This window comes from Indicator indicator, chromosome 4, assembly GCF_027791375.1.
Source record: "Indicator indicator isolate 239-I01 chromosome 4, UM_Iind_1.1, whole genome shotgun sequence".
Lineage (NCBI taxonomy): Eukaryota > Metazoa > Chordata > Aves > Piciformes > Indicatoridae > Indicator > Indicator indicator.
Genome location: NC_072013.1, coordinates 2,341,609 through 2,352,865, shown reverse-complemented (window position 1 = coordinate 2,352,865; position 11,257 = coordinate 2,341,609).

Below are 11,257 nucleotides of genomic sequence, written 5' to 3'. Positions count from 1 at the left end.
AACTGCAGCAACTGTAACAGATGCAAGCTTTGCTTTATCTGCCACTCTCAACTACTGAGTTGACTTTAATGTGGGTTCTGTGGAATCTGGAAGACTTCTTTTTTTTTTCTCTTGTGTTTTGTGTGCATCTTGCTTTGCTGCTGAGACTCACAAAGCAGCACGTACCAGCCACAGAAGGGGAAAAGTCATAGCTTGGCCCATTTCAGGGACAGAAGCAGTACTCTGAATTCAAATTTGCTGCAAGACATAAACAAAAGCGTGCCCCAACCTTGGAATCAACTGATGCAATATGGAACTATTTTGTTTGTTTGACCAGGAATTTTAATTAGGTTACTCTTTGCCACAACAATCTTAATAATGGGGAATTGTACAGTACTATTGCATTCTATTTTTATCCTTGATTGTCTAGAAACTGAATTATTATTGTATATGAATTTGAATTTTCTCTAGCCATGTGTGCCTGACATATCTGTATGCTCTGACATCAGACTATGTGTGGGATAATTACCCCAAGTGAGGATCTGCTGACTTTTCTTTTTCAGCAGAAGTGTTACACCTGATGTCCTGGATCAGTTTCAACTTGGAGAGCTGATCTGTACCCAGTAAAATTCTTACATTCACTCAAGATTGCTATATTATTAATATTCTTGTCATAATCCATAGTTACATTGTCTCTTGTCAAAGAGTTGCCTCTGCTCCAGCTCAGATAGGACTACATTTCAGCAACAGATAAAATAATTCTCAGATAATGTCTGTAAATCTGATTGTACTTATCTTGCAAGTAAAAAAACAGATGAAGTGCTGTTATCTTTCACCCTTGTCAGAACCTTCACAGCAGCAAGACTGCAGGCAGTGACTGAAGGGCACAGCAGGTGCTGCTACAGAACATCTGGTGAGCTGTGTCGAGAGGCTTCCAAACGGTACTTCCTAGTAGAACTGTTAAGTTACCTGCTCTGCGAGAGTTACCACTGCCTCTTCCCATTTGTGTTTTCAGAATAGATTATAACAACAGGAATTTTAAAAAACCCAGAAATTTTAAAACCAGAAATTATAAAAAAATTACAACAGAAATTTTATAACAGAATTTTTCTAACACACAAGAAAACAAAAAAGTGTTTAGAGTTACAATGGTATTTTAACCCTTATCTATAGTTAGGGTATCAACAAGACCTTTACCCCTCTAAAGCCCTATCTGCTATTGTTTAATCTGAACACCTTCTTGAGGTTTTTTGATACAGACATACCTCTTGAGCTACCCAATACTGCTGCTCTATAAGCAGGCTAAGCTGATGAACCCTGAATTGCTGTCCCATCTTTTACTTGGCTGCGGTATTCAGAATGGTTTCCACAATAATCCCTTGAGATCCCACATTGGCATTAGCATTTGTGGCCATGCAGTGAACTATGAGATGTTGTTCATTTGTTGATCATTTCCTTGGTCCAGCTCACTTGTTGCTATATACACTACTATGCTGGCACAAGAGAGGGAGAGGTATGGGAAAGAAGCAACTGGAAAAAGGCAAGAAGATCGTCTTCTTGCAGTAGCAATAATGGCTTGTATCAGCTGAAGCTGCTCTTGGAAATGCAGTCTAAATTCATTTCAGTCAGTCACATGGAGTATAGTTAGAATTACAGCCTAATGCAACATTGGCACTACTCAGGAGAGATTCCACTCCACCTGCCGTTTTCCTCTTCTCCTCTTTCCAGGCATAGCCATGCCTTTTTCGAGCTGGCTTCAGTGCTTGCCAGACTCAGCAGTGATTCGATTCAGCAGTCACCTGTACTAGCAAGAGAAAGTAAATGGATTTCTGCAGATTACAGAGTTGGATTGGCTCAGAAAAGGGCCTGACAAGCTCCAGAACTGGTGTAAAGGAGGAGGTAAGATCGTGTAGTCAAGAGAAAGAACAAGTCCTCCCCTTTTGTACAGTGGTGAGATGCTACTTTGGCTCAAAAATAATGGGTAAAATAAACTATTATATTAAACTTTCTCAGGAACATTCCATGACAATTAGGCCAACTGGCACACAATGTCCCATTGACCGTGCTAGCAAACTCTCATAAACTCCCAAACAGGCTAGTTGCGTGCAAACTGCCTACTGGGAAATGGCCCTAGAATGAGCTGGCGTTGGGAGAGAGTTAGTTACGACCTGCCAAAATTGTAGCAGGCAGTGTTTTAATAGTTTTCTAGTATGGATGGTTGAGTTCCAGTGCCTGGGAATGTTCCCAGATGCTTTACATGTAGCCAGCATGTCTAACACTGTAGAAACCCGGATCCTTAAATACTAGAGATTTGTCCATTAGCTTGATGGAATCTTTGTTTTCAGTGTACTCTCCTGGGGTTCTAGAGTTGTTTGGATTTGAACCCATGCATAAGAAGAACACTTTAAGCACTGATATTCTGACAATTTTGGTGACTCTGGTGCTGTTTTTCCTATGGATTTTGTTTATATTAGGTATTCATATGCTTAAGCCTGTCTGTTTAGCTCCAGAAGAATGCTGAAAGAAATCTTCCTATGACCAGTTGAGTGAATTATTTTTCTGCATAGTATAGGCAGTTGTCCAGTTTCTATGCATCCTTTTCCTTAAGTGGTTGTGATGGTTTGAAACTGTCTTTTAAATTTTTCTTCTCAAAGTTCAAGCAGAGAAAGCTAAAGAGTGTAAATAAGTCACTATTGGGTGTAAGAAAGCAAAATAATGATTGTTCTAAACACTTCCATTGGACAGATAGAAATGTTTAAGAACCACTGCTCAAAACAAAGTAGGCACAGTCAGGGCAACTTCCTGGGCTGTCTGGCTGCTGTTTCTTCTTCTCTTCTAGTGGGAGATAACACACTGACCTTGGCGAGCTAAGTTAACAGACTCTCTGCTTTTAACTCTGCTTTCTGCCAGGGGGGCCTCGGGGTGGGGGGAGGCCCCTTGGGAAAGGTCCCCTTTAGGGGGAAACAAAGGGATCTTGGTTGTGCTTTTCTGTTGATTGTATGTATTTGTAAATGTTATGAATTTTGTATATTTGTACATATTCACTGCATTTCATCATAGATCGTAGATCTGCTTGTAAATACAGCTTTCATTCGCTTCCAGACTGAGCTAGCCTGGTTACTGTTGGTGTGGGGGGGAATTTCAGCTCACACTGACACAGTGGTTAAATACTCTTGTAGGTTAAACGTGGACCTGGAGAGTGCCAGTAGGTGACAGCATCAGCTACCACAGATGATCTGGAGTCTTCCATCTTTTTGAAGCATCATTGAGCCACATATAACTCTGCTACATGTGAGTACATAAAGCATGCATTAAGTAATTTTCCCACTGATGTTCCAGAATAAGTATAGGATAGTCTCTACCCTATTATAACAGGAAGCTGCACAGCAGGCAGATCCCTTTCACAAGATAATGACCTTCTACGTGCCTTTGGAATTCATGCCCACACTCCACTTTCAAGAAGGTAGATCTCATCAACTTCAGGGATAGATGTTTTCAGGTGTTTTCACATGAGAGAGAAATTGTTTGATTAGAAAATAATCCTATCAGTATTAAAAGGAAAGGCTGCTCTTTGCTTTAAGATGTCTTCCTTTATCTAGTATCTTCATATATTTGATTCTGATCCAGCTAGGGACTGAAAGTTGTCTCTGGGCAGTCTAGCAAAGACTACTGCAACCTGACTGCCGTCTCTTAGGGGCTCAGAACACCATTAAGTCAGTCTGAGGATGCCTCCTCCTCCTCTCCTCCCTGTAACAGCATTAAAAAGTTCTGATTTTTTTACATATTTTTAAAAAATTTTTTCCCCCTAAAGACCTTTCGTTAAGAACAGGAATTAGGAATGATTATTCTTTCAATTTGAGTAACTGATATAGCTGTCAAGATCCCTTATGAACTGTGACCTACTCTGCGGCTCTGTACTTTCAGGATCTAACGAGGAGCTGTTGTGTTGTACTGCTAAAGAAGGGATCAGTCTCACATTTAACAATGGCTTAAACTAGATGACAGTATGTGCTGCCTAAAACTGTCTTCTTGGGTTTGCTTCAGTGAGTGGTATTATTTTGCTTTTCAGATCTCTAAAGAAAAAAAAATGAAGGTGATATGAACTTCTGAAAAATTAAATGATCATACCCACCCCCTCTCTTGTAGTGCTCCTTTGATTTTTCATTTAGACTAGTGCAGCAAATTCCGGCACCTCTGTCTCTGTTACTGTGTGTTTGTTCACGCAGTGAACACGTGTATTTACATATGTCTCTGAGGAGCTTTCTGCAAAAAGTAAATCTAAGAAAATTTTGGGGTTTAAGATCTGATTAATGGGAAAAGCATGTAGATAGCAAGAGAGGGATCCTTGGTGCAATAACACACTTCTAAAATGAGACAAACCCAAGATGAGTTACAAACAAAAATATTCACATTCCACAAGGTCGAGAATCTGTGTAACTATTTCTGTTGTGGTTTCAAATGAATTTGTCCTGTATTTTTCATCTGACTCCGGATCCCATCTAAGACATGCTGATGTCAACAGCAGTCCGTTCTTCACCCTAAAGAGACAGATCATGAGGATATAATGGTACCATTTCATTTTTCACTGAACATGTCTATTCTTTATGACAGCTTCATTTCCCTTTTTAAACATCCCTTTTGCTGAATTCCATTTTCAGTATAAATCATCAGTCTTATACCTTGTGTAATGCTGTATCTCAGTGCTTTGTTGAAATGAGGCTATCAGTATGATCTGGTTGTTAGCAACCATATATTTCTGCTGATATATATGGCAAGCCAGTAATGGTCAGCACCAAGGTACTATGATTAAAATCACCTGGTGAAAGAATGACATTTTTATATGTTTTATGATGTTGCAGACACATGGGATGTGCAGAGCAGAGATAGCATTTTGCATCCTTTAGATGTAAGGACATTTGACAGCCATAGGCAGACAGAGGAATGCCACCACTCAGAGAAACTGCACTCATTTGTGGGGATATTCAGAATAAATGAAAAATGCAATGCAGCCTGTGTTCATCAGAGACAATGTAACATGATCACAAAATCTTCTGTACAGTACAAGTAGCTGTCTGTGTGGCAGAAAGATTTCAGGAAACGTAATGCACCAGGCAAGGTTTCTCCACCCCTCAGCTTGCTACTTGGTTCCTGTAGTATGTACAGTAGTGTATCTGTTAGATCAAAAATGTAATCAGGCTGTTGCTTTAAGAGCAACATCCATTCTTCAGCCATAATGCCAGGCTTATGCCCAGGAATGGATGATTGTTTCAATGATATGTAAAACTATATTTTGCTCTGATTTTCTAGGGTCATTTGACCTTGTGTGCCAGGCTAAATTCTTGCTGGGATTGCCATTTACCTGTCTTTGAGGTTCTCTGTGCATCTGTGAGAGCTATGGCATTTTATTTTTTTAATGTTGGTTTTTTTTTTATTTTCCCTGAATTTTTGTGTGGTGCTCCAGGGAACTGACAGAGAGCTGCTATCTTTCTGTGTTAAAATGGCTGGATTCCAAGCTTGGGAGAAGCAATTTACATGAACTGGTCCATCAGCTACCCACAGTTCTTTCTTTTGATTCATATGGTTATTTAATAGGAATGGAACTCCTATACAGGTATTAAAATGTGACTGTTAAAATATACTTCTCTAGAACATGCCATTACAGGTCATTATTTAAAAGCCATTCTCTCCACATTCATCTTGAAACCTTTTATGTCAGTTAAACCACAGAATTAGTACAACCTCTTTCCCCTGCTGCAAACCAGCCTTGCTGTGACTTTTCATACTCTGTGAGCTAGATAATAAAATCCCCACTTTCACCTACTGTCTTGCAGGTTCTCAAATAATAGTTCAAACCATGACTTTCAGGTATCTCACAGCTCTACCTTTTTCTTTAGGTGACAAGGAGCAGGGGACTCTCAACCTCCTGTGGATTAGCCCATATGACTCTTTCTACAGTGTATTTTCCTTACAGATGACCCTTGCCACAACTAGCAGAGCTCTTCCCTTACCCTTCCAAAAGGCATTTGAAGTAGATTAAAAGAAAAATGTTGAGCGGTTCTATAAATAAAAAGCTAACTTTGTGGCCAGAATAGAAACTCTTGGATGCTGTGGAGAAAGACTTTGAAATACTTTTAATGCATCCATAAATCGAACAAGCATCTTGCAGAAACTCTCTGTATTCTTTGGGAATGATTATCTCCCTTGATAAGACATTCCCTGCATTTGAGCTGTCAAATGCTCTTAGTCACTGTCGCAGTTTAACCCCAGCTGGGAACCAAGCCCCTCACAGCTACTAGCTCACTCCCCCTCAGTGAAATGAGGGAGAGAATTGGAAGAGTAGAAGTGAGGAAACCCATATGATCTGAGATGAAGCCAGTGTAATAGGTAAATGAAAAGCTGTGATTGCAAGTAAAATGAAATAAGGAATTCATCCACTACTTCCCATCTCCAAGACAGTGTTCAACCACCTCTAGGAAAGCAGGGCTCCATTATGTATAACAGTTACCTGGGGAGACAAACACCATCACTCCAAATATCTCCTCTTTCCTTCTTCCCTAGCTTTATCTGATGAGCATAACGTTATATCATATGGAATATCCCTTTGGTCAGTTGGGGGTCTGCCATCCCAGCTGTGTTCTCTTCCAACTCCTAGTGTACCCCTAAACTATTTTCTAGAGGGTTAGGGTAAGAAGCAGGAAAAGCCTTGACTCTGTGAGGTCTGCTCAACAATAAAGGAATGGTGGCTGCTTTCCCAAATTGCTAATTGCACTCAACTTATTTTGTTGACATCTGACTTTGTGGCTCATTTCCATAGATCGATATTTTCAACAGACTTTGGCCAATGTAATGTCAAACAGTGCTTCTATATATCCCCAGGTTCTACAGTTCTCTGATTTATTAAATCCCCATGTTATCCTAATGTAATCACAGCCTCTGGGCTGCTACATGTCATGAGAGAGATGCCTGTAATGAATATGAAGTGGTTTCTTCACTGTTGTCAGACACAGACAAAACCATGTGGTCTCTGGGTTTCACAAGATCGGGCTAAATATTACACAGCCTATGATCCTGAGCTCTCCACAGTGTTAGCTCTTGGGCTACACAGTCAAAAAGGAGCAAACAAGTGATGTTGAACACTTTAGTCAACAGCTCAGCCTGCCATGCCTGCCTTCCTACATTTTTTTTTTCATCATACAAAATCTTTGTTTCTGTTTGTTTTCTCAGAGCTAGATGCAGATGACAGGAACAAAGACAGCCCAAGGCATGATTTGAAACATTTGTGTGTTCCTTTTAGGTATTCTGACAAATGAGCTTGCAAACAGGGATGTATGGGAAATAGTTATTTTTCCTGGTGGAAAAACTGAAGGTAAATCATGAAAAACAAACAATGAGTTTGTGAATACAGGCATTAGCCTGGAAATCTGATTTTTAAGATGTTATAATGAGGGAACAGAAACAGGCATTAATATGTAGTCTCACTTGAAACCAGTCAACACTTTTAGAGCTTTGTAAACTTGTAAACCTGTGACCTCATTAGAAGAAATTAATGAGCCTGAGATTGCAGGGAGGGCTTTTCATTCTACTGCATTGCTGATGTGATGTATAGGATGTTACTAACCAAGAGAACAAACAACTTTACTCCTTATTTTCCTGTAGCACTGTACCATACCCAAACTTTCAGAGCACCTATGCCAATTACTTGGCACCACTTATTTGGCATACGGAAATGGAGTTTGTTGACATGCTGTATGTAATTTAGAGTTTAAATTGAACAAAGGGGAGATGAAAGATTTGCTAACTCTACATGGGTCCAAGAAAAAACTGCTTGAAGCAATATGGGAAAAGTAGGTATTGATGACTTCATAGGTTAGTTTCACACAATACCAAATATTCTCTGAGGAACCCTTATATGAACAGAACTAATGATCCTCTGTGTAAGACATTACTTGCACTGTTTACACAAGTGTTTTCTTTAGAACTGATTATTGGATTCTTCAGTGTGATAAAAAAGGAGAAAATTTCTGCTAAATTTGGAAATTTTCTGTGTTATTCAGTCCATAAGAGTGATATTCTTCTCACCTTGATTTTAAAAATAGACTTCTTTGTATGAGCTAATTACCTTAATCTCTCTTTCCAGACACTGAAATTAAATAGCCACTGTTAGGGTACAAGTAATTAAATCTAAGGTTGATCAGATAATAAAAGATATGATGCTTCAGTGTTTCTATAGAGTTCTCTGTGTCTGGCCTCTGACATACGAAGTAAGGAGCAGATTTGTCTCTTACTGGATGTTTCCAAGAGCTGACTGTCCTAGAATATTCCTTAAGTCCATCAATCCAGAGTAGCTATTTACTGTTTATAATATATTCATAGAAGTTTTAACAGTCTACAAAGCATATTTCCTGAGATATTTCTAATATTATTTTCTCTAGCTCTTATGAAGTTAGAATCAAGCTAACAGCAAGATTTTCCTGGAAATTATGTACAACATACAACACTGGCTTTCTAAATGATGGGCTTGCCATTCGCCATGTGTTTTCCTGTAAAAGTTTCCATTTTGCCTTATTCAGCTTTTAGAGTCTCATGTCATTGTAGGTACTATTCTTTTTTGGGTTTTATTGTCACAGAAAGAGATATCATTCTTGCCTCGGATTAACTGCAGTCTGAATCTCTGAAACATCTAAGATAAGAAAAGTGATAAAGATTTGTCTCAATATTCCTTGTATGTTTCGTGAATGTTTCAGTAATAATCATGACTATACTTTTTAACTGCAGGTTATACAAAATAGGAGTAGAGCAGCATGAGTGAATTAGAGAACAGTAGCAGAAAGGAAGAGAAGATGTACAACACATCACTTGCCATGCATGGGATTCTGTAAGTGTGTGTATAGGTATTTATGTATAAGCAAAACACGATGCTAATGTTATTTCTCCTTCTCTGTTACCAGTGAGACAGTACTCTGAAGGTGTTGATTAGTGAAAATGGAATTTAGATGCGAAATTCAGGAGGAGTATTTACCTCTGTGAGGTGTTCTAAACAGAATTTCCAGCAAAAGTGATAGGGCTTGTGATCCTTATCCTCTCCCTGAATGGGACTGAAGCTGCTGTAATTTGTGGGCACAAGGAACTTGGTGAGTGATCCAATTTAAATAGGATGGAACATCCACATCCTTTGCAACAAAAACCATTTTTGATGCCAAAAGGCAGCCATGTTAGTGGAGCCTCCTTATGTCTAGCAAGACTAGGTTGCCAGAAAAGATAGTTAACTTAAAGCAGTTTCACATTACTATAACTGTTTTCAGAATTTGTGCAGTTTCTACTCAACAGTACTTTCTTGTGTTGGGACATCCTTTCAACACGCAAACACATCCAGTTTCCCTGCTCAGCTGCTGAGCGTTCTATTGCATTACATATAAATGGGACAGAAAAATAATAGAACATCTTACTTGAATTGCTTAATTGTATTTGTACCTTATCCTCTTGTTCCTATTTTAACAGTTTATTTGCAAAGCCACATGTCTCAGCACATCCTCTTTGTCTTTTCAAGAAGAGCTGTCACTGATACCCGCTTTTCTTACAGAGAGTTGTTGCTTTGTGTGTAGCTTATTCTCTTTATAGTGCCAGAGATAACATTTATGAGCAATTTTATTCATAATAAGTTTTCTCAATGGCTTTTGCTTGGAGTTTTCATTCCTGCCTTTTTGTTACAAGAAGTATTGATTGACATATTTCTGCTTTTACTTTACAGATTTATTGATGGTACTATCAATCTTACTCAGGCAGGATGACAGCTCAGAATTAGACTCACTTGGCAGCTTCTGCACCTAGCCTTCAGCAGAGTGATAGCTCCAGATGTTTGTCAGATGTCCAGTGATGTGGATCCCAAAAGACAGCTTTCAGGTTCTAGACTGCAAAGTCTTAAGCATCAAGCTCTTACAAAACATTGTGTATAGATAATATGTTAGGAATCTTTTTCTAGCAAAGGAACTCCTATTTAAAGCCAGACATGGTTGTTAGACTAAATTACACTGACTCCCTTCTAACAAAAGTGTCAGCTGACTTTTTTTTTTTTAGATCCATTAACCATTAATCGACCTGATTACCCAACTGATTCTGAAAGAGGACTTTAAAAAGTATTTTCAAAAAGTTACTTTCCAGGCCATACGTCAGTTTCTATAGGCACACATTTTTTTACATTCTTTTACATCCTACTATATTTGAAAACTTCACTATAGCAAAGAAATTAATTCCCACTGCTCCATAAAACTTGTTTGTATTAGCATACAAGTATATTGCATATAGTATACAAGCATATAGTATACTAGTATATACCCAAGTAAACTGTGAATCTGGATGCTATGGATTTACATACAGATATTACCTAACAGAATTGGGATATTGACCGCTTCTCTGGGCAATCTATTTGAGTTTTTCACCACCCTCATCATAAAAAACAGTCATAGAATCATCCAGGTTGGAAGAGACCTCCAAGATCATCCAGTCCAACCTATCACCCAGCCCTAAGCAATCAACTAGACCATGGCACTAAGTGCCTCATCCAGTCTTTTCTTGAACATCTCCAGGGATGGCGACTCCACCACCTCCCTGGGCAGCCCATTCCAATGGGCAATCACTCTCTCTGTGAAAAACTTCCTCCTAATTTCCAGCCTATACCTCCCGTGGTGAGACTGTGTCCTTTCATTCTGCTGCTGATTGTCTAGGAGAAAAGACCAACCCGTACCTGGCTACAACCTCCCCTCAGGTATTTGTAGACAGCAATGAGGTCACCCCTGAGCCTCCTCTCCTCCAGGCTGAACAACCCCAGCTCCCTCAGCCTCTCCTCATAGGGTTTGTGTTCCAGACCCCTCACCAGCTTTGTTGCCCTTCTCTGGACAGGTTCCAGTACCTCAACATCTCTCTTGAATTGAGGTGCCCAGAACTGGACACAGTACTCAAGGTGTGGAGTGACCAGTGCTGAGTACAGGGGAAGAATAACCTCCCTTGACCTGCTGGCTACACTATTCCTGATACAGGCCAGGATGCCATTGGCTCTCCTGACCACCTGGGCACACTGCTGGCTCATGTTCAGCCTACTATCAACCAGCACCCCCATGTCCCTTTCTGTCTGTCTGCTCTCCAGCCACTTTGTCTCCATCCACTTTGTCCTCAGCCTGTAGTGCTGCTTGGGGTTGTTGTGGCCAAAGTGTAGAACCTTGCACTTAGTCTTGTTAAATCTCATCCCATTGGCTGCTGCCCACCCATCCAGCCTGTCCAGGTC